The sequence below is a fragment of the Podarcis muralis genome, chromosome 16 (assembly GCF_964188315.1).
Source record: "Podarcis muralis chromosome 16, rPodMur119.hap1.1, whole genome shotgun sequence".
NCBI lineage: Eukaryota > Metazoa > Chordata > Lepidosauria > Squamata > Lacertidae > Podarcis > Podarcis muralis.
This window is the reverse complement of record NC_135670.1, coordinates 19,077,570-19,100,570: the sequence shown is the minus strand read 5'-3', so window position 1 is coordinate 19,100,570 and position 23,001 is coordinate 19,077,570. Positions and strand designations below refer to the sequence as shown.

Here is a 23,001-nt window from a genome sequence, read left to right as displayed (position 1 = left end):
GGAGGGAACACCTGCCCCAGCCGCCCCGCTTCGGAACGCTGCTCCGAAGCGGGGCGGGGGGGCGGGAACACCTGCCCCAGCCGCCCCGCTTCGGAACGCTGCCCCGAAGCGGGGCGGGGGGGCGGGAACACCTGCCCCAGCCGCCCCGCTTCGGAACGCTGCTCCGAAGCGGGGCGGGGGGGCGGGAACACCTGCCCCAGCCGCCCCGCTTCGGAACGCTGCTCCGAAGCGGGGCGGGGGGGCGGGAACCTCTCCCCCCGCCGACCGGCATCGGAACGATGCCCCGATGCCGGGCGGTGGGGCGGGAACCTCGCACCCCGCCGCCGGGCATCGGAACGAGGTCCTGGACCTCTTCTGAAGGCAGGCGGGGGCAAAAGTCTTTGCTCCCCCCGCCTGCCTTCCCGGGACAGCGGAGACTTCTCCGCTGCCCCGGGCGATCTTAAAATGCTGGCGGGCGGGAGCGAAGCGTTCGCTGCCGACCCCCAGCATTTTAAAATCTCCTCGGGGCAGCGGAGACTTCGCTCCCGCCCGCCAGCATTTTAAAATCGCCCCGGGACAGCAGGGGCTTTTAAAATGCTGGCGGTCGGCAGCAAAGCCCTCCTGTCCCCGGAGCTTGCGGGGCAGGAGGTGGGAAGAAGGGCTTTTCTTCCCACCGCCAGCCTTCAGAACAGCCTTCTAAAGGCTGGCAGTGGGAAGAAAAGCCCTTGTCCCCCCCCCCCCCCAGCCTTCAGAAGAGGTCGGGGGACAGACTGTCCCCGGACCTGGTCTGAAGGCGGTTTCCCTAGGAACGCATTAATTGATTTTCAATGCATTCCTATGGGAAACCGTGCATCGCAAGACGAAAAAACCGCAAGACGAAGAGACTTGCGGAACGAATTAATTTCGTCTTGCGAGGCACCACTGTACGGAACAATTTTCTCATTTTTTAATAAAATGATTTCCTCATTTTTGCTTTCTTCTTCTGAAAGTAGTAGTGATTGGGAACCTCTTTAGAACATGTTCTTCTCCCTCATCACCCCAGCATTCTTGTAATGGATTTTAAAGCTGATTCACAGTTGCGCATAGACTGCTGAGTGTCTCCTCCCTTGGTGACTGGCCGCCGAGAACTAGCCTTGTGTGTTGAGGTGATACAGAAGCTTACTCTGCAGTGTTTGACCTGCGATGGCTCTTTGAGACACGCAGATGGCACTTGGCGTTACAATCGCTGTGTGTGAACTTGCTCTGAAGGGGGAAGTGAGAAGGGAAGGCATTCCAGGATCTTGTAAAAGGCTGAATGGTGGCAAAAGCAGCAAGAGAGACGATGGGGCTCGACATTTTTATTCTGGTGGTGGCAGACTCTAAATGCTTGGATTGGGCTATTCCACTGCAAAATGAGAATTCTTCAGCATTCGTTTGAGAAATGGGTGCGTAAACAAGCGAGGAGGGGCTAAAGCCACAGTGGTGGGCGAATCCCAGGGAGGGCTGCTACTGCTTTCTTCAGGTCTTGTTAAGGGGCTTCTCATTGGAGCATCTGGTTGGGCACTGTGAGAACAGGATGTTGGACTAGGTGGGCCCCTTGTGGCCTGATTCAGCAGGGCTCGTCTTATGTTCATAACTGAGATTCCACAAAATGCATTTTGCACATGTTACAAAGCACTTTTCTTTCTCATATGCCTTGGAGCTCAGCTCTGGTACGTCCTGGCTAAAAAAACTAAACCCACTGCCAAGCTAAAGGAATGAGTCGTCATCGGTGACATCAGCAGCCCATAGATCAGCCTTTGCCAACCAAGTTCCTTTTGGCTTACAGCTTCCCATGAGCCCCAGCCAGCACGGTGACAGTTTGCAGCCATTTGATAAATGTGACCTTTTCATATGGGTCCAATTGCATGGCATATGCTAGCACAGATTAGGAGATCCATTGCATTAGGTAAACAGACAAATTGGGGCAGCCACGGGCATCGGGGTTCCACTATGAGGTCCACCTTATCCGTTCACAAAGTTGCTTGTTCACATTTATTTGTGTTAAACCACAGAGCCTAGGACTTGCCGATCGCATGGTCGGCGGTTCGAATCCCCGCGGCGGGGTGCGCTCCCGCCGTTCGGTCCCAGCGCTTGCCAACCTAGGAGTTTGAAAGCACCCCCGGGTGCAAGTAGATAAATAGGGACCGCTTACCAGCGGGAAGGTAAATGGCGTTCTGTGTGCTGCGCTGGCTCGCCAGATGCAGCTTGTCACGCAGGCCACGTGACCCGGAAGTGTCTGCGGACAGCGCTGGCTCCCGGCCTATAGAGTGAGATGAGCGCACAACCCTAGAGTCTGTCAAGACTGGCCCATATGGCCCATATGGGCAGGGGTACCTTTACCTTTACCTTTTACAGAGCCTAGGGCTTGCTGATCAGAAGATCGGCGGTTTGAATCCCCGTGATGTGGTGAGCTCCTGTTGCTTGGTCCCAGCTCCTGCCCACCTAGCAGTTCGAAAGTACACCAGTGCAAGTAGATAAATAGGTACCGCTCCGGCAGGAAGGTAAACGGCTTTTCCGTGCGCTGCTCTGGTTTGCCAGAAGTGGCTTAGTCATGCTGGCCACATGACCCGGAAGCTGTACGCTAACTCCCTTGGCCAATAGAGCAAGATGAGTGCCGCAACCCCAGAGTCGTCTGGGACTGGACCTAATGGTCAGGGGTCCCTTTACTATCCTGCTTGCTGGGTGAAGCTTTGGAGATTGGAGGGTTTGTGTATGTGTCACTGAGTCAGATCGTTAATGTAGACATGCCTTGTCCTGAGCCTTCCATTGTGGCTGTGGCAGGGATCTTGGTAGTCGCCGCCAGCTTGGCTTGTGTTATTACAGTGCATCTCCAAAAGCCCTATCCATGACTGGATGCCCCCCAGCAATGAAATTGGGGTGAGGGGGCTGAGAGGAGAGAAATCCTGTCCTGCTGGCTCCTTTCCTCTTTGTGTGTCTTCGGAGGGCTTTCTGCCACCCCAGCTTTGTCTCGCTCCAGCTGGCTCTCTGTGGTGGACACCCCTTGGGGGTACCTTGGGACGCTTGCTATTGTCTTAGTCCCTTGCCCTTTGCAAAACGCCCAACTCTCCGCTTGCCTGCTCTGTTTAGATCAACCCACTCGGCACCCGCCCCCCTTCCCCACTGCTTGTAGCCAGCTGGCCTGGCAGGGGGAGGGGAGAAAGGGTGGCTTGTAATACAGGCATAAGGAAGCTTTCTCCTCTCCCCCCACCCCCACCCCACTTGAATGTAGGGGAAGGGAAAGGATTGGATCCCATTGGCAAATGGATCAGGGTTGCAGTGGCGAAACCACTTAGCCACCTGTAGGAGCTGATGCCTCTGTGAATAGGGCTTTTAACTCTTTCCCCTCCTCTCTGAGAGGGGGAGGATGTTTTTGTGTCTTCTTGGGCGTCTGGATTTTTACCTGTGGCTCCTTTAGATCCGTGCCTCTACAGTTACTGGTCTCTCTGTGTGTAGATGTGGATTGGTGCCCCACATGTAAGTCTGCGGACATGCAGCCTTATATACCCTCCCTCCAGGATGCTACCGGTTGTGTTCAGCAGAGCCCTGCCCATTGAAATGAGTCATGTCCAATAACTTCCGTGGGTCTACTCTGAGGAGGACCGGCGTGGAATGCCGTCCTCTGTGTGTTTGAGTATACAAACGCGGGTGGTGCTGTGGTCGAAACCACTGAGCCTTTGGGGCTTGCCGATCGGAAGGTCAGTGGTTTGAATCCCCACGATGGAGCGAGCTCCCGTTGCTCTGTCCCAGCCAGGGGCAAAGGGGGGGGCAGACCGCTCCGGGTGCCCTCACTGAGGGGGCTGACATTTGGCGCGCCTCCCGCCTGCGACTCCCAAGCCTACTCTGAGCTGTCGGGTTATAGTGGGGAGCTGCACTGCTTTGCCGGCAGCATTCCCCCTTCTCCCCTTCATTTTGACAGCTTGGGGGAGGGTTGGGAGTCGCGGGCAGGCGGCACGTCGAATGTCCGCCATGCGCGGCTCGCTCCGCCCCCGGCTGCAGGGCGCATGGGCTGCTCCGGGCACCCGAGTGGCTATCCCGCACCTGGTCCCAGTTCTGACAACCTAGCAGTTCAAAAGCACGCCAGTGCAAGTACATAAATAGGTACCACTGTGGTGGGTATTTATTGCGTTTCTGTGCACTCTGGTTTTTGTCACGGTGTTCCGTTGGGCCAGAAGCAGTTTAGTCCTGCTGGCCACATGACCCAGAAAGCTGTCTGTGGTAAAACGCCGGCTCTCTCGGCTTGAAAGCGAGATGAGCGCCGCAACCCCATACTCGCCTTTGACTGGACTTAACTGTCCAGGGGTCCTTTACCTTTTAAATCCGTGCCTGCTCTAAATCTTAGGGGTCTCTTGGGGAACAGGAAGATGCCTTACCTGAGTCCAATCATTGGTCCATCTAACTTAGGAGAGTCGTGCCTCAGGGGCTGAGCACATTCATTGAATGCAGAAGGTCCCTGGCAGTGCTTTTTTCCAAGAAAAATAGAGGCCGGAATCCACCATTAAATTCATTAAATTACAGTGACCTGCTGGGTGATTCGGAGCAGCCCCAAACAGACACCAGTTTGACAACAGCTGCATTCACAGCCCGCAGAGGTGCTAAAATCTACAGCAAGCTGCTTCACTAGCTGGTTGGGGGTGGTGGTCATCCCTGGTTTTGGTGCAGGTAAAATAAATGTGCCCCCGCCTTCCTCATTCTCTTAGATTCAGGCGGACAGCTACGGCAGCTCGGAAGGGCCCTCGCACAATCACGCACACATGCAGAGGGAGAGGCCTGGCTGGAAAGTTTGAAACCTGCCACTACTACACGGGAGAAGAAAAGGAAATATGAATTGGCCCTGCCCTGTAGCATGACCAGTCGTACCTAGGAGCTGGGTGGAGCCATAGATCTAATAAAAAGTATAGATTTGCACATGCTGGCCAACTTCTGTTTTGGCTTGAAATGTTTGTTTTGGGCTTCTCAGAAGTAGGTAAAGGCAAGCGCGTAAAGGGAGTGCTGGCTGGCAATGGCACCCACCTGAGAGGTGCCGGAACTGTGCTCTGGTGCACTCCGGCTGGAAAAAAAAAAGCACTGGTCCCTGGTTCAATCCTTGGTATCTGCAAGGAGGACAGGGAAAGCCTTCCTGCCTAAAACCTTGAAGAAGATTGAAACCAGCTCGTTTGGACAATATAGATGGGTCAACATCCTGAATCGGTATAAAGCAGCTTCCTGTTTTCTTATAACACTGGCAGCATCTCTCCAGGGTTTCACGCAGGATATGCCAAGGATTGGGTCTGGGACAGTTTGTATGCAGAGCAAGTGCTCAGCTGCCGAAAGGAAAGTTTCCAGTCCTCATGATTCTAAATAAAGGGCTGATTTAAACTGGAACATAGGAAGATGCCTTCTACCAGGTTGGACAACTTAATCCTTCTAGTTCAGCTTTGTTCCCATTGATTGGCAGTGGTTCTCCAGGGTGCTGTGAGGAGGAGGAGCAGCAGCAGCAAAAGTCAACAGCGAGACCCTTGCTGGGCTGTGGACCTCAGCAGATGCCCAGTGATGCTGAGCTGATTGCTGACCCTAATGTGAATCTACTGATCTCCTGGTGACTTTGCATTTCCAGGATCTCAAGTGTGTGTGTGTGTGTGTGTGTGTGTGTGTGTGTGTGAGAGAGAGAGAGAGAGAGAGAGAGACAGACAGACAGACAGACAGACAGACAGACAGAGTGATGGAGAAAGAAGCACTTGTTATGTGCATGCAGATCTTAGTATGTGCAGCTGCACGCGTCACCCTTCCTCAGTGCATGGACTTGCTCTGTGCATTGTGGGTCATGTGAATGAGAATTGCTTGAGAGAACCTCTTCCCCATAAAGTGCACCCAACGTCAGAACTTCATTGCTTGATTTAATATGTGAATACTCAAGGCAGCAATAGACCAATTCCTCCAACCCAATGCAAATCTACTTGGCTCTTTTAGGTACAGTGGTACCTCTGGTTACGTACTTAATTCGTTCTGGAGGTCCGTTCTTAACCTGAAACTGTTCTTAACCTGAAGCACCACTTTAGCTAATGGGGCCTCCTGCTGCTACGCCGCCAGAGCACAGTTTCTGTTCTCATCCTGAAGCACAGTTCTTAACCCGAGGTAGTATTTCTGGGTTAGCGGAGTCTGTAACCTGAAGCATATGTAACCTGAAGCGTATGTAACCCGAGGTACCACTGTATATGCATTAGATTTCTTTCCTGAGTCTGTGCTGCAACCAAGTATTGTGAATCTGCTTAGAATGTGCTGATGGCATTAAACTCTCTGGGGAAGTGAGAGGAGGGAGAGAGAGAGGATGCTGGGAAGGAAGGGGACAGATGTTTTTGAGTTCTGAATGCGGTACGGTTTTATTCTGTATATATTCTATGCGTGTCCTGAAGCTCAGTAAAATTTATATTTTTTAAAAAACAGATCTGCTTCCTGGTCTGTAATGAGACTTGCTCATAATTAGCTTCCTAAAAAATTGAACCTTTCTTGTGACTCCATTAGCTAGAATTGTAGGACCCCATTTGTAGGCAGCCTCTCAAACAGCCCATAATGCTATTTGTGTTAAAAAATTAATACTATGTTCTCCTGTGTTTGCTGACACTGAGTTGAATAGCCATTTCCTCTGATTTTTTTTTTGCCAATCCTACATTTCTGTGTTGCAATCCAGGTCTCTTTGCCATATTGATTTTAAGGAGCTAAGGCCACTTGTCATTGAATCACACAGGAGCTTACGTATGTTTGATAGCAGTTCCTGAGAACAGTATTTAGGATTCGCTCTGGTTCACCCTGGTGGCTTCAGATAAAATTGTAGAATTGGGCATAAAATTGTACAGTCTGTTTCCCAACTTTCCTTTTAGTTGCATACTTGTGAGAGAGGTGCCATATCTTTATATAAATTCCCAACTGTTCCTAGTCCTTTCTGTTTCCAGCCTTTAAACGGCTGTTCCCTAGTTTAAGTTACAAATATTTTTTTTCTAAAACAAATGGGACAGTGACAAAAGGGAATAAGAATTGGTGAAATGGTTGGTGCGAGATTTTTGGTTCAGATTTGTAAATTAGCAAGTGTTCAGTATATTGGGGGGAACAATTGGGTGGTGTGTCAGGAATAGAAGTGCTGCTGCACGTTTTTTTAATTAAAAGCATCTCGTTCCAAGGAAATCCAAGTGGGTTGTAACAAGTGTTAACATTATTTATAGTGGGCCGAAGTTATTGTGCTGCATTGTGACACCATGTTAAATTCGATACTCTCAAGTGTTCCTGAGGTACCCTATTTATTTAGGACAAATCTTGACTTTAGATTGATGCTATAAGATGTAATTGTTATGAGGGGGAGAGACTGATGTACATCATTTTCCTTTTTAAAAAAATAATCATTGATTTCCATTCCCGACACACTGTAATTTCCTCAAGAGCAGTTGGTACAGAGGTTTTAGAATTCCATACCCTTCAACGTTTATCTGATGAAAATAGGGACGTCCTAGGGAAAAGCAGGACGTTCCAGGATCAAATGAGAAACCAGGACGGCTTCTGTAAATCTGGGACTGTCCCTGGAAAATAGGTCCTGGGATTGACCAGCAAGGCTACATTGTCCACAAAGAGGTTTGTTTTATGTGCCGGTGCAGCAGACTTTACTTCCTGTACTGAGCCATTTTATCTTTTTGTACTAGCTATTGGCACCATGGCGCTGTGGTCTAAACCACAGAGCCTAGGGCTTGCCGATCAGAAGGTCAGTGGTTCAAATCCCCGCGACGGGGTGAGCTCCCGTTACTCGGTCCCAGCTCCTGCCAACCTAGCAGTTCGAAAGCTCGTCAAAGTAGATAAATAGGTACCACTCCGGCAGGAAGGTAAAAGGCGTTTCCATGCGCTGCTCTGGTTTTGCCAGAAGCAGCTTAGTCATGCTGACCACATGACCCAGAAAAACTGTTTGTGGACAAACGCTGGCTCCCTCGGCCAGTAAAGCGAGATGAGTGCCACAACCCCAGAGTCTTCTGCGACTGGACTTAACTGTCAGGGGTCCTTTACCTTTACCTTTTTACCATGGCGAGAAAGAAAAGCAGTGGTGAAAAGGGGGCAGCCCTGTTTCATGCCCCCCCCCCCCCCGGAACCAAGGTGTGTCCCATCCATTTAACCTAACCTTAGCATGGCCTAGACGTGTTTTCAGACCATTAATGCATTTTCCCCAGCAAGGTGTACAAGAAATCCCAGCTCAACTTGTCAAACACCTTGGTGGAATCCGATGAAGCAATAGAGATTGGTTCTTCATTCTTTTGGTATTATGAACTATATCAGCCATATAATTGGGTCAGCTATGTATTTGTGTCTAATAAGGCATATTCAGTCTTTATCTATTATCAAAGGTGTTAATAATGCTAATCTACCTGCTAAAATATTGCTAAAGATTTTAGCATCTTGGTTTATGAGAGCTATGAGTCTGCATTATAGTCTTCTTGGATAGGAAATTTCCCAGGTTTCTTCCATGCAGTAAGGATTGGGTCTCCTTGCAGTATAGAACTGAATAATTTTAGTCTAGGGCTCAGTTACTCTTTAAATGTTTTATAGAACTGGATTATAAAACCTGGATTTGTAGAACTGGATTATAAAGCTTTAATTTTGTTAAGGCTTTCATAGTATCTCCATCCAATATTGGTTCTATTTCATTTCTTTCGTTGATTCCTTTCTGGAGCATTTAGTTTCGCTTCATTTAAATACTTGTTCGTTTGCATAATATCTGCTGTTCTGATCTGAATATCTGATTGAACATCTAATCTGAAAGGAATGCTTGCAATTTTTCTCCCACTGTCTCTGTTCAGTATTGTTGCTCTCCATCATGTCCTTGTGAACTTGTTGAAAAGCAAGAATTTTTATCAGTGTGCTCATAGAATTTTTGGTTAGTATATTGCCTTGCATATGCTATCTTCCTAATTTCTAAACCTGTCAATTCTGTTCTTTTGTAATAATGTCCTGCATATTTTTTATTGTTGTTGCCTGATTATTTGTGGGTGTCTTCAGGTTTCTTTATTTCTGTTTGGAGACTAAATTTTGATGCCTCTCTTGACCTTTTAAGATGTGCATATTTAATTCTAATATGGCCTCTCTTACCACATTCACTTAGTCCTCCATTAAGACTTAATTCAGAAATTAAATTATAATATGGCCTCTCTTACTACATTCACTGAGTCCTCCACTAAGACTTCATTCAGAAATTAAATTCAAATACTGTATGGCCTCTTACCACACTCACTGAGTCCTCCACTAAGACTTCATTCAGAAAGGCCTCCAGCGTCATTGATTAAGAAAGAATAAAATCTTCCTTCAATTTATCGACTGTATGTTAAGTAGTGGATTCAGGTTTAGTTTCCGTGTTCTGGTTTTTAGAGGAGAGTCCATTATATGTACGGTAGTGAAAACAGAAGCATGGTCCAAAGGACCTGGAGAGTTTACTGGTTTATAACAGTTGCATCAGCTAGACTTTTGGATCAGCTAGACTGTATGAGTTATGATAATGTGTGTGTGTGTGGGGGGGGGGGAATAGTAATCTTGATTAGTGGTTCCCAAATGTTTCCCCCCCATGGACTGCTTCAAAATCACTGAGAGTCTTGTGGGACCCCAAAATATTGTTTCCTGCCTTTTGTAGCAATTGCAATGCACTGTTGCTGGATGAGGGTATGGATTTTTCCTCAGGATTTACTCCTGAAGCTTTTCTCACAAGGCAGTGGAGGTTGGATCAGAGTTTTCCTTCTCCTGGATTGACCTTCCTTCTTAGGTTGACGAGAACCCCATGAAAGCAAGTATGACACATGTACTTTTAACCAAAATTTAGCAATGTTCTGCTGCATGCACGCTACTGCAATGAAGAAGATAAGTGCAGCGGCAGCAGCAACGACAGAACAGAAGTACCCACAATTCTTCTGTCCCTTGTAAACTTACAGGGACACTTTACCATTATTTCAACAGAATTTAATAATTTTTGCATTACATCTTACTGACCAAGAGAAAGTACTTAAACTCTCCAGTTCTGAGGAAGACATAAAAACACTTCCTTTCAGCTTGGGTTTCAGACAGTATGGCTTCCTCAGGTTGCCATTGTTTTTGCCGTTTCTCCGTTTTTCTTTCTTGTTTTTCTTTCTTGTTTTTCTTTGGTTTCTTCTGCCAGCTGTATGGATGGTTCTGTGCTTTCTCTGGATCATTCTGGTCATTATTTCCAGTTCTGCCTCTTCATCCTGGCCCAGATTTAGGGCTGTAAGCGTTTTCCTAGCTCCCTCATCATGAGTAGTAGCAGTTGGCATGGTTCCTTCTTTGATTACTGCCGGTTTAAAAAGGAAAAACAAATGGTATTGAATATCCACGTTTCATAGTTTTTCAGTACAGTATATATTTTTTGAACTCGAGCCTTTTTTGTAGGGTTTCATTAAAGGTAAAGGTAAAGGTACCCCTGCCCGTAAGGGCCAGTCTTGACAGACTCTAGGGTTGTGCGCCCATCTCACTCAAGAGGCCGGGGGCCAGCGCTGTCCGCAGACACTTCCGGGTCACGTGGCCAGCGTGACAAAACTGCATCTGGCGAGCCAGAGCCGCACACGGAAACGCCGTTTACTTTCCCGCCAGTAAGCGGTCCCTATTTATCTACTTGCACCCGGGAGTGCTTTCGAACTGCTAGGTTGGCAGGCGCTGGGACCGAGCAACGGGAGCGCACCCCACCGCGGGGATTCGAACCGCCGACCTTTCGATCGGCAAGCCCTAGGCGCTGAGGCTTTTACCCACAGCGCCACCCGCGTCCCAGGGTTTCATTACTCAAGTCCTGAAAGAGACTTTTTTTTTATTTTTCATTTGGTTTTCCCATGTAAGGTGAAGAACTGTGTTAAATCTTCTTTTACTTGGAAGTAATGAAATGGAATTATAATGGCCTTTTGCCTGAGGAATGCGATCAATATCCTTGCTTTCCAGCTGAAGCTCAGTGAAAGTCTCATTAGCCCAGGTTATAAAAATGGGGAGGAGGTCCTGGCTTCCTGCAGATTTCGGCAACTCTCTCGCCCTCGGATTATTTCACCAGCTGCGATTCTCCCAGCTGTCCATTGCCTGGTTTTGGATTTCTGGGCTTGCTTTTTCCAGTCCTGCAATGGCAGTTTTTGCTTTAGGCCAAGATTAAGGGTCACTCCTGCAGTTTAAATACCCCCCCAACTGATCTTTTAAGAAAGGTCCTTAATATTGACCTTCAGGAGGGTCGCTCATTAAAGATTTCTCCTGACCCACTTCCGGTTATTGTAGGAGGATGAAATTGCACATGTATAATGATACATCTCTCCATAGGTAACATGGTAATTTGTAGCTCTGAACTCCTAACAGTTTCTCTGTTACTGGTGCTAATGTGGAATAGCGTCTGATAATGGAACCAGTTGAAGCATCAGGTTCCTGTACTTGAAAGGGCGCACACCACGGGAGTCGTTCAGTGAGATGAAAGGGACTTATGGGGAAGATGCCCCATCGTATGACGTAGTCAAGCACTGGCATTGTCAGTTCAAGTGTGATCAGACTTTGGTGGAACAGATCCCATTCCTGGGCGACCACAGTCCGTCATTGATGAAGACACCATCTGGCATGTGGAGGCCACCATTTTAGAGGATCGCCATGTAACCATTCGCCAACTAGCTGCAGATGTCAAGATCAGAGTGGGCTCTGTAGAAAAAAATCACCCATGACCATTTGCACATGGGAAAGGTGTCTGCACGGTGGGTTCCTCGCTGCTGGCGCCTTTCCAGAAGCAGGAACAAGTCACATGCTCACAGGCTCTTTTGGCAATGTGTCACGAAAACCATGATGACTTCTTCGCCAGACTAATTACTCAGGACGAAACATGGATCCATCTTTATGACCCAGAGACTAAATCCCAGTCCAAACAATGGAAGCACTCTGCCTCGCCACCTCCAAAGAAGGCACGTGTCCAACCGCCAGCGGGCAAGGTCATACTCACGGTCTTTTGGGACCAGCGTGGAGTAGTGGTGATGGATTTCCTGGCAAAGGGTACCGCAATTACTGGGCTATGCTACGCTTCACTGCTGTAGAAATTGTGGAAGGCCATCAAAATCGAGAGGCGTGGTATGCTGACCAAAGGTGTCTGCCTCCTGCAGGATAATGCCTTGATTCACAACTCGCACAATGCGCTGATGGAAGCACGGTCCTGTGACTATGAAATCCTTCCTCACCTTCCTTATTCTCTTGACCTCACACCATTGGACTTCCACCTCTTTCCAACCATGAAGTTACTGTATTTTTGAAGGGCAAGCTTTTTCCAGACAATGAAATGCTGATTTCTGAGGTCAGGTTGTGGCTTCTGAGGCAACCTGCCGACTTCTGCAGACGAAGTCTCCACAGCTGCATAAAGCGATGGGAGAAGGGTTTGACTCTTGCTGGTAGCTATGTAGAGATGGACTAATAAGTGTGCCCAGTTTTATTTGTCTCAGTCCATGGGGAAGTACGTCAGGGGGAATCTTTAATGAACGCCCCTTGTATCTATAGCCAGCCATTCTTCCCTAAAATCTTTTTTGAACTGCCACAGTCGTTCAGACATTTGCGCCATGTCGTCTTTGGGAATATGGGCTGACACGTGCCACGACGAGCCCATCTTAGTATTCCTTCAGGCCTAGATTTGTGGTGTTGTGTCCCTGTGGCACAAAATAGGCTGTTAACCATTTCCCCTTACCTCAAGTGAGGTTTTGAATCTTTGCCTTTCCAGGTGTTCTGAGGCTGAGTACTATTTCCCCTCTTTTGGGGGGGGTGATATTCGGGAAATTTTTGGCAATGGAGAGCTGGACACTACTGACAAGGGTTTACACACTTTGATTTGGTGTTCTCTTTTGCATTAAAAGTTGTATATATGACGTTGTGGGGAAGGATTTCATTTTATATACGCCAGCAGCACCGTTCAAATTGGGTTTGTTTTTGGAGGTTGCTGGAGTGGGGAGCGCAAACGATTGCAGAGTTCACACTTGCGGTGCAAACATGTCCTGCATTCTTGGCTCATGTGCCTGTTTAGGCCCCTTCTGCTGTTGGCTCTCAATCCAATCAGTGTCTGGATTAAGTCTTCATGGTATTAGCAGTGCAAGGAGAAGGGTTTTTCAGGGTGATGGGGGGGGCAGCAATGAAGAATATTGGCAGAAATCCCTGTATTTGTTTGGACATAGCTAATAAATCCCGCTCTGCTGGGGTGGCGACATATGTGCTGCTTGTAGCTTTTATGCAAAATATCAAATGAGGCTTTTTGCACATTTTCTGCAAAAAGAGTGCTGGAACTTAAGCCTTCCTTTGAAAGCCGTACTCTTTGGCCTGGTAACTTTGCTCCCCCTAAAGTGCTCACTAGGTGTTGATGGTGGACACTCTGCACATGTTCAGGAGACTCTCTCCCCTGCTGTGTTCCAGACCTTGAAAAAGAAGCTCTGGGCTGTATAGAATCTGGCTGCCTGTGAAATCAAAATCCCTATTTTTTATTATTTGTTTTAACAAACAAAAGGATTCTAGTCCTCATTGTTGTCGGGAGCGGGGTGTGTGGGGAGGAGTCCTTTTTATTGTTGTTGAAAAAACACAGGCAGTGTACAGGTCCATAGCTGGAGTCCTTAAGAGTATAAGCTCCCTTTGGCAGTCCAAAGCTAAGAATAAACTAGTCAATTGGCCCACGTAATCTGCGGATTAGCCACTCTGATGCTCCTAGGTTTGGTGTTGCGATGCTTCTGATAGCCAGGGCACAATAGCGGCTGGTATCGGGAAATCTCATTTCTTATTGCCAGAGGTGTGGAAGGTTACATTAATGTTTTCCTCCCCCCTCCCAATAAGGCAGCTAGCTAAACCTGAAATCCAGGGAAGGCATCACAAGCCACTTGCTTTGTGGTGATTCCGGAAAGAGTAATTGTTGATCAGGCAACATAAGCAAAGAAATTGGTACAGTATTTAAACTTTTGAACACGTTTGCTGATTTCCTGTCTCTGCTTCTCCCACTCTGAATTTTCCTCTCCAAATCCTCAGTGTAAAATGCAAAATTGGATGCTTTGACTATTGGCTAGCTTTCTCTCTTGCCCTCTGAAGGTTTCTTTTTTTTGCAGGGTGGGTGGGAAGCGAGCAGCCAAACTGGACCTGCAGTCAGAAGTTTGCAGAGGCGAAGTCTAGAGGGTGGGAACAGTTTGGAAAAAGGAAGTCCTTGCCTCCTTTTTTAAAGCCCTGAGCGATAAAATCTCAAGGTGAACATGCTAAAAATGTGCCGGTGCGTTTTTTAAAAATAAATAAATTAAAAAAGCATTTATTTATTATTATTTTTTAAAAATCTACTTTGTGAATTAGCTGGAACATGTGAAGTGGGAAGGAGGAAATCAGATTTGTGCATGTGTGTTTAGGTAATGGATCGTGGACTTAATCCTTAAACTGAAAAGCCTGCCTAAGCGTGTTGTCAGAAGCAGGCTGCCCTGAACTCCAAAATGTGTGCTGAGGCAGGGGACTGCTTGGGGTTGAGGGGTGGTGGTGGAGGAAAGGAACTCTGCACATGCTCAGAGGTAGCTTTCTTATTTATTCATTTTTTTTAAAAAAATTAAACTGCCCTTCGTCAGTATAGTTCCCAATATGTTATTCATACTCCAGGATTTAGCCTAGCTACTGATAACAAGACTCCAGGGACTTGGACCCTGGGTGAGGCATTGGAACAAATGGATTTTAAAAATGTGGCGTATTTGAGTCTGGGTCATCGGCTGCACTGTTTTAAGATTTCTAATAAGTCAGCTCATGGGTCTTTCTAGCCCAGCATCTCCCTACAGCTTGAGGCGAGGGGCTGTAGCCAATGATAGTTCTATTTGACTAATTTAGGCCTATTGATTTCAGTGGGTCTACTCTGAGTAGAACTTAGTTGGCCACAACCCCAGGTGGTTTCTTCCTCTTCCCTACCTGGAGATACCAGGGATAGAACCTGGGGGTCATTTTGCAGGCAAAGAGTTCACTTTTAGGCACCCTTGAACCCTAAACAAGAGCATGTGAAAGCCCTGCTAGACCAGGCCAAAGGCCCATTGGGCCTAGCATCCTGTTTCTGCAGGATGGTTTTGACCATCACTGTGTCTTAGGGGCAGGAATGCTGTAGTTTAAACTCTGTGTGTGAAGAACTACCTTCTGTTGTCTGTTCCGAATCATTCGCTATTTAGCTTCATGGGATGTCCCCAAATTCTAGTATTGCGAAGAATTCAGTAAATGTTGTCTGCAACAAGGCAGGGTTCTGTTTACATGCAACACGGGAAGATAGCAAATGGTTTTGTAAATACTTGTGGGCATGTCTGCATTTTCTTTGTGCAAAGGCTGCATTTTCATCGCAGCTTAAAACTTACCTCCGGACTCCCCAGCGGCGGTTTTCGGCCTCAGCTGTACATTTGCCGCCTGTCACTTTTCCAAAAGGCTGCATCTGCCGTCTGTTCTGTGTTGATTTCTTTCTTGCCTGGAGCAGAGTTGGCGGGCACATGAGCCCCCAGAAGATAAGAAGGCAGGGCAAGCCAAGTGACCTGGTTTGGCTGCTTGACCCGGATTTGGCACCACAACTGCCACAGGGAGTCTGAGTCATCGGGGCTGTGACCCAGATCTCCATTTTCCGGAGGGGTGGACACTGCTTGCTGGTTTGCTGACTGGCAGCCCCAGTGTATCCTTTGCAGCCAAACCTTCCGATTGTCAGATATTTCTGGGGAAGGAAGGCGCTGGCTCTGTTGGGGTGGCAATGGGTGTTTTGTTTTTTAGGCAACATGGTTATTTCATTAGGCAGTTGCAAAGGATGTATGCAAGGTTTTGATTAATTGGAACTCATCTGCAAGTTGGTTGGTTGGTTGGTTGGTTGAGCAATGAAACCAAACCTGGAAGAGGCAGCCAGGAGAATGGAAAAAATTATGGGGCTGATGGAAACCTTGGTCTGCAGTTTGTAGTAGCTATAAGAAGGAAGGAAGAGTGGTTGGTAGATCTTGGGACTCAAATAAAAAGATCTGATAAATCCATGCCCTCTGCCCTGCCCTGCCCTCTGGGTATTTTATTCCTATCTACATTTTGTTGTTTTTTGGGAGATTAAGATTGAGATTAAGAGTCTCGTGCTTTACCTACCGAGTTATCCCAGGTCTATTGCTGAGCTTTGCCAAAGCAGATTTGAGTCAGGGTTTGGGGTGAGGGTAAAGATCTGTTGGCATTTTAAATGCAAAAGATACCAAACAGAATCAAATTTGTCGTGGCAGAGCCAGCCGTGTACAACCGTACTGTGCCATGTTGGTTTCTCTGATATCAAGCCATGTCCCGCCACCTCTCTGTGGAGAGACCACCTGCAATTTCCTATTGGGATGCTCTCTGCCTCCGAGCAGCAGCAACAACAGCATCAGTTATTGGCACTGCTGGATTATCTGTGATGCTTAAAACAGCGAAAGCAGAAGGAGGGGAATCTATTTGTCTTGTGATTGCTTCCCAGAACAGCTGAACCCAGATCACACTGTGGGCTCACTCGCACTTCCATTTGCCCAGCCACTTTCTCCCGGGGAAACCTGCAGTTTAATGCTGGGTTTTCCATGGACTGCTGTTTGTTCCAATTTATCACGAAAGAGCGAGTTTTCTGGGGGGAAAACAGCAGGTCAAAGGGAAGAACTGCTCAGACCCTTGCCTAGAAAGCAGAAAATTGTTCTGACTGTGCTTTCTAGGCATGGGACAACTGGAAGTGTAGCTGAGCCCTCCTCCCATCATTTATGTAAAAAGGCACCCTGCCCTGTTAAGTCTTGCTTGCAGCCTTGCTTAACATCGCCTGTGGGCCCTGCCCAGCTGCAGGGAGGAAGCTACTCCTCATACAATGCAAGATATGATGCTGTTTAATCTACTTGTAATATTTTAATGGCTCTCTTCCTCTTACATACCTCTTGTGTACCGGTATATAACGGCTGCCTTCCTGGTATGTGTGCACAGACTCTTTGTTTTCTCTGCTCCCAGTGTGCTTCCATTGCTGGTTTGGGAAGCAGCGGACCCAGGGTGTTAGCGACAATCCATATTTATCCTGCTGTTTTTTAATGGAATACTTGCAGTTTGATGCATTTCCTCCCCAAATGAGATTAGATCAAAACTGAGAAAAGGAACCTAGCTGCGTTTCAGCTCACAGCCTATTTGTCTCTGTTTATAATCAATATATTCTGCAAATCTACAGCTAAATATTTGGTTGGATCAATTCAGGACGGGTGAATTTTAGAGCAGGAAGGGCCCTGTTTGCTCCACCATTTGTGTGACAGCCCTTCAGATATTTGATGACAGCTATCGCCTACCCCTAGGCCTAATCTTCTCTTCCCCAGGCTAAACGTACCAATACATTTTAACTATTAGGGCCATATTTTCAGACTCCTTGCCATACATGTCATCATCCTCTGGACACAATCTAGTTTGTGGTGGTCCTCCTTCAGATGTGCTAACCAGAACCGGACACAGTACTCCAATATGAAATTTACGTTCTTACACAGCAACATTATCTCCTTGGTTTCCTGACCTCCATTCTCTTAAGCTCTAAGGTTGCAGTCCTATACACATTTACATGGGAGTAAGTTCTATTGAGCTCAGTAGGACTTACTTCTGAGTAGACAGGCCTGACTTCTCTTTTCCTGCCCCCCAAACAAATCCTTTTGTGGGCAGCTGACCTTTCACTTGGCCACACAGAAGCAATACTGTTTATTAACATTCTTTTGCTGATATCTTCCCCATGAAGACTTAAAATGTTTGTGGATGTTCTGTGACATCCACCGTTCAGCGAGTGAAGGAAGGGACTCTCAGGCAACAACTCTTGTGAAGCAAACGAATTTGGGCATTGTACGTAATGTGTTTAAAGTGCGTTGTTGCCGACCTCCTTGAGAATGGTGCGGGTTAATAATCAAGTAAAGAGGCTACACATTTCTCCTCTCTGTGTTTGTGTGTTACAGGTCCTTGTATAAAGAACAAGCTCTCGAACAGACACCCAGCCAGGGGGAGCTGAATACTCGGACAGCGTGGCATTCAGATTGGCAGAACCAGGCTGACTTTCTGTGTAAGTGGGGTCTGGCAGCTGTGCCTTAAACTTGGATGAGGTGGATACGAAACAATGCTTTCCTTTTATTAAAGAATTATTACAACAGCCCTGCAGGGTGGGGCAGGCCAGGAGCGAGAATGGCTCACTCATCATTCCTGCGTGTGTGGCTGGGCAGGGTCATAGCACAATGTTAGAGTACAGTGGTACCTCGGGTTACGAACTTAATTCATTCCAGAGATCCGTTCTTAACCCGAAACCGTTCTTATCCTGAGGCGCGCTTTCACTAATGGGGCCTCCCGCTGCTGCTGCGCAACTTCTGTTCTCATCCTGGGGCAAAGTTCGCAACCCGGAGCAACTACTTCCGGGTTGGCAGAGTTTGTAACCTGAAGCGTTTGTAACCCGAGGTACCACTGTACATGTTATGCATGGATTTGTACGGTTAGTTCAAGATTTCCCCCCTTCCGTCCTGAAACTCATGGGAGGAGCTGCATTGCATTCAGAGGGGTTCAATCCCTACCAGTCAGTGTAGAGTCAAATGAACAGTGCTGGCTCCAGGTGGGGGTTTTCTGTTGGCGGGGGAGAGGGTTTTTGCAAGAAGTGGAAGGGCCATAGCATGGTGGTAGACGCCTTGCTTGGCATGCAGAAGTTCCCTGGTTCACTTCCTGCCATCTCTTGGCAGGAGTGGGAAGTAGTCCATTCTAAATCTGCATTGCCAGGCAGTGTAGACTATATTCCCTTCTGGACAGCTTTCTGGGGCTCACATGCCAGTGGTGGGAGGGGATAGAGGCAGTGCTATTTTTTCCTTGGTTCCATTGGCTAGTTTCTACACACACTTATTGTTATTATTATTTGAATTTATATACCGCCTTATAAATCAAGATATAAAACCACAAAATCAAGATATAAAACCACAAAATACCTAATAAAAATAAAAACAACAACCCAATAGCCCCTGCCCCCCCAAAAAAAACACATTTTAAAAGGGCATAGGAGGTAATTCGGATCAACCAAAGGCCTGATGACAAAGGAACCTTTTGCCTGGCGCCTAAAGGTGTATAAGGGAGGCGCCAGGTGAACTTCCCTGAGGAGGAGCCACTGCAGAGAAGGCCCGTTCTCGTGTTGACACCCTCTGAACCTCTAGAGGAGGGGACACACAAAGGAGGGCCTCAGAAGATGATCCCAGGGTCTGGGTAGGTTCATATGGAAAGAGGCGGTTCTTGAGGTATTGCGGTCCTGAGCCGTTTAAGGCTTTATAGGTCAAAACCAGCAGTTTGAATTGTACGCCCCTCTGTCCTCCATTCAGACAAGCAAGAAGCCTTATCAGAGTCCAAGGGTGCATCCCAGCCAGGTCAAAACACTCAAGGAAGGTGCAAAACAGGACCACCTGAGAGTTTAACCTGTAGAGCCTTGGAATGCTTGTAGATACTCTGTGAGTGAAAGAATTATGGCTGAGGAGGGAGCATCCCGAGGGCCAGATAGAAAGGCTTTGAGGTCCGCATTTGCCTCCCAGCCCCAAGGTTTCCCTCCCTCCCCATGGTTTAGACAGTGCTGAGCTTGGTGGACCAGTCATCTGGCTCTGGGCAAGGCAGCTTCTATTATTCCTAAGGTGTCGGAAAATGTGGTGTAGTGGTTAGAGTACCTAACCACCACAGTGTTCTGCAGCAGCTTTCAAAATTCGCCAGGCACATTTTGCACCAGGCTATCGGCCTCTTGCAACCAAGTGAAGATGCCCAGGCACCAGGATGGCGTCTAACGTCTCCACCATCTGGAGGTACATGCCTGGGGTCTTTGGGTCTTGCCTGTTTTCACACACTAACAACACATCCTTTGGAATTCTATCTGTGATATTTTATCTGCACAATCGGAATGAATTTCAGGAACCAAAAAGTTGTACTGGAAAACTTGGTCCTTTGCTTGCAAATAAAACTGCAAGATTGTGGCCACACCTTGGATTAAAAAATACAGTAGTCCTTTTAATATCTGCTTTGTGGGCAAGAATTGGCCGGTGAGGGGGCACTGGTTGCCTGTCCCTGAGCTGGAGAGCAAATGCCACAGCTTCAGAGGTGCTGTTAAAGAAAACAAAACTTCAGTTTGGTTCATTCTTTTTTGGGAGTTAAGGAATGCAGCCTGCATAAACTCGTGCGATGCTTTCTTGATGGTCCTTTGGGAAACTGATGGACTGCTTTTAGATTTTTCTCTCCTTGGAAAACCACTTAGCACAGAGAAGAGAAGTAATTTTCTCCCAGGGTGAGCGGTGTTTGGGGCTGAAGGCCACCTGCCAACTCACACACCACAACCTGAGATCCGCTCACTTGCTCCTGGTGCCAGCCGTAATGGGTTCTACCTGTCCTAGGGGAAACAGCTGCCGTTGATGGATACATCTCCTTCGTGCAGGGCTGCAGACTTGTGGGCACCATCCCACGGCTGTGTCTTGGCAAGCAGAACAATAGCCCAAAGACTTGATGTGGGGCATATTTTGTTAAATTCACACCTTGTCCTTCCATAAATGAAAAAACAAACAAACCGGTAACTATAAGGCAGGAGTGGGGAATTTCAAGCCCAGGTGGCCTAATGTCACCCTACAGGTCTCTCAAGACTCTCCCAGGCCACATCTTCCGCTAGTGCTTTTGTGACAATGTCTCTTGCTTCTCTGGAAGGAAGATGGTTTGTGTTTGTCTAATTGTGTGTAGATACCTCTGACTTTCCATGGTTGGAATGTAGCCTACGATTCAAAGGTAAGAGTTCCACCTGTGGCTCCACCCACTTTGGCATCTGGCCACGCCCTCTGCTGGTATGCAAACCCCCCCCCCCCCCCCAGTTTGTGATTTCTTTTATTTACTGGGGAATGCAACCCCCAGTAAATAAAAGATTCCCCACCCCTGATTTAGTGGGAACGGTCCCTGGGAACAAATTATGTCAGCTGCCCAGCTTGTGAGGTATATAAGTGGCTCCTGAGCATTTTACCTTAAGAGTGGGGAACATTTGACTCTCCAGACGTTGCCATATTACAGTTCCCAACAGCCCCAGCAAGCATCCCCAATGGCCAGGGATCATGGGAGTTGTAGGTCAGCCACATCAGGAAGACAAAGGCTCCCCACATCTGCTGTGCAGATGGTGCTGGCCTCTGCCGTTGCTGTTCCTCCACTTTGCTTGAGTTACCATAACAGGATCGTAGAAGGGACCACGAGGGTCATATAGCCCAACCCCCTGCAATGCAGGGATCTTTTGCCCAATGTGGGGCTCGAACCCACAACCCTGAGATTACATGTCTCATGCTGCCCTGATTGAGCTATTCAGAGAATTTATAAGAGTTGCAATGCAGAGAAATTCGGCTGTTGAAGCTTCTCTTCCCCACCCTCCCCGCAGTCACTACACCTCCATAGAAGGGCTATCTATCTGTAAAAAAAACCTGGCGGAAGAATCCTAAGAGTTGAAACGGACCTGGGAGGTCACCAAGCCCAATACCCTGCTCAGTGCAGGATTCAACTGCAGCCAGGGCCAGTGCTATCCTTAGGCCAGCTAGGCAACCACCTCAGAGGGGAACAGTTTTACGCAGATTGGTATAAAATTATTCTTCACTGCCAGCAATACGGAACAAATGACTTTGATTGTACGTTATATGGATGTAATCAAACCATCAGATACTGAGATATCTGAGCCAGAGGTTATCATAAGAGAACCTTTCTTGGGATTTGTCCCACTAAAGGAAAAGGTATATATTTGAAACCCCCTTAGAAGAGCTTTGCAAACACTCTGTTCTGCCCCCTACCCCACCCCCTTCCACTCCTTCTTGTGACATTTTTGGGTCACTTCCTGGTTCGGCGCAATGCGTGTGTTCACAATTGCGCACATATTGAACATGCGTAAACCGGTGTGCAGTGGGGGTTGCCTGTACAAGATTTGTAATGAAGCCCTTCCATTTCATGGTAACAATCTGCAAGACGAGAGTGACCGAATTCAACTTCTGTGAACTGATAATTTTCATTTAACAAAGAGTGTTGAAATGGCCCCCCGGATAAATCTTAATTTCCCTGCCAAAATCCGAGCCGGTTAGTGAGCTTGAATAGAAGCAAAGCAAAAGTCCTTCTGCTGGAGAATTTCTGGGTGGACTTGGGATGCAGCGTCACAATCCATCATTTTGAAGAAGACCAGACAGACAGGAGGCCAGATGGCCACGGTGTCCTGTCCCCCCACCCCCCGCCACCCTGTGAAAGTGTAAATAGAAAAGCTGTCTGTTTCAGCAGAGGAGTCGTGACAAACGAGGCCTGTCTGAAGGGAGCGGATGAGAGCCACAGATGCAAAGCAGAGCTGGGGAAGGTGGTGAGGTTTAGGAGAGGTTCTTCCAAGGCAGAGGTGAGGAGCCATTTTCAGCCTGAGCTCTGCATTCCCTTAAGGCTGGGCAACCTTCCGGAGTCCGTGAGCCCGTGGTGAGTGGGGGCAGAGTGACAAATGTAGATTTTTACATCTGTACAGCAGGCTAGCTCCAAACGAGCAACGGGTGTTTATTAACAAGGGCAGGGTTGGGCAATACCTGCTTTTCAGCATCGTAATGCATTGCCAGCGAAACTTCACGATATGGTGGTATATTACGATGTCGGGAAGGAAGAAGGCAGTTGCTGGCTACAGAGACAATTGGCGTCACTGTATGAAGCTTCTGCCTCTTCCTGTTGAGACTGGGCGGGTTGCGCTGTCCAGGCAGAGCGCATCAGCCAATGTGCCACATGGCACGACACCGCAGAGCTGCCATCCTCCCCAGACCCACCAAACGCAGCTTGCCCTGATGATCTGTTGCTGCGCAAGCGGCGGCTACCAGGAGCCATTGTGTGGCACCCGCCATAGTGTGGGCATGGCTGTCCTTAATCACCTGGCTACCAAGCTGAGTGTGGCTGACCAGTGGAGAAAGGACAAGCGTTGTTGTGCGGGGTTTCATCAGCACCAACTCCACCTCTCCCAGGCTGGTGAATGCCACATCCGGCATTCAG

At 47.9% G+C, this 23,001-nt stretch overlaps 1 protein-coding gene across 3 annotated transcripts in view; it reads left to right on the top strand.

Annotated features, from left to right (window-relative positions):
* The window catches only part of SPTBN2 (spectrin beta, non-erythrocytic 2), a 95,109-nt gene that overhangs the window by 8,748 nt on the left and 63,360 nt on the right, over positions 1 to 23,001 (top strand). For 2 of the 3 annotated variants that reach the window (XM_028710195.2, XM_077920272.1), the window contains exon 2: positions 17,934 to 18,037. The exons of the other annotated variant lie outside the window; for it this stretch is intronic. The gene's annotated coding sequence lies outside the window, so the exon portion shown is untranslated. The remainder of the gene's footprint in view (positions 1 to 17,933; positions 18,038 to 23,001) is intronic. 3 annotated transcript variants of the gene reach the window in all.